The 910-nt window shown below is 45.3% G+C and overlaps 1 non-coding gene across 1 annotated transcript; it reads right to left on the bottom strand.

Moving 5' to 3' along the window:
- Nucleotides 1-394: 394 nt before the first annotated feature.
- On the bottom strand, nucleotides 395-501 carry LOC133793211 (small nucleolar RNA R71). The gene has a single exon (XR_009874666.1). It is a non-coding gene; the product is annotated as a small nucleolar RNA R71 (small nucleolar RNA).
- Nucleotides 502-910: the final 409 nt, after the last annotated feature.

Raw genomic sequence — 910 nt, 5'->3', positions numbered from 1 at the left:
TAACCCATTCGCAATGGCTCGCAATGATGACATCCAACCAAGAACTCTCAATGACTACCTCCACCCTACTCGCACTTCCACGCCTTCATGCATTATCTTCCCTCCTAATATGCCCGCATTAGACTTTAAACCTGGCATGATTAAACTCTTGCCTACATTTCATGGAATGGAAAATGAAAGCCCATACGTGCATATCAGAGAATTCGAGGAGGTGGTAGCCACGTTCTATAACCGAGCCGACAATGCCGATGCTGTGCGACTGAAGTTCTTCCCTTTCTCCTTGAAGGACAAAGCCAAAAGCTGGTTGTACTCTTTGAGACCTAGGTCGATTGGAACATGGGAGGAGATGACTAAATCTTTCTTTCTGAAACACTTCCCTAGCCATAAGACCAACAGTCTGAAACGACAGATTTCCACATTTTCCCAAAAAGACAATGAAACGTTCTATCAAGTCTGGGAAAGATTCAAAGATCTGTTAAATCAGTGCCCGCACCATGGCTATGAGAACTGGCGCTTGGTCAGTTACTTCTATGAAGGCCTCACGAGTCGTGAGCACCAGTTTGTAGAGATGCTATGCAATGGTGAATTCCTCGAAAAAGAGCCAGACGATGCTCTTGAATATCTCGAAGAAACTGCAAAAAAGTCTCACACCTGGACTGGTCCAAGTGCTACTGACAGCACCAACCGACACAAACCATCTGGGATCTATCAACTTCGAGAAGAGGATAGTATTAAGGCCCAACTCGAAGCTTTGAAAAAGCAGTTTGAGGTCTTAATGACGAAAAATGGGCAAAAGTCACACATGGTCGCTCAAGCGGAACCGCAAGAACCTTGCTTTGTTTATGGAGGGACGGAGCACTTAGCTAAGGACTGCTTAGCTTTGAATGAAATGAGGGGGGTTTATGAGGAG

This window comes from Humulus lupulus, chromosome 7, assembly GCF_963169125.1.
Source record: "Humulus lupulus chromosome 7, drHumLupu1.1, whole genome shotgun sequence".
Classification (NCBI taxonomy): Eukaryota; Viridiplantae; Streptophyta; class Magnoliopsida; order Rosales; family Cannabaceae; genus Humulus; species Humulus lupulus.
Note: the sequence above shows the minus strand (reverse complement) of the source record. Positions and strands in the feature narration are given on the sequence as shown.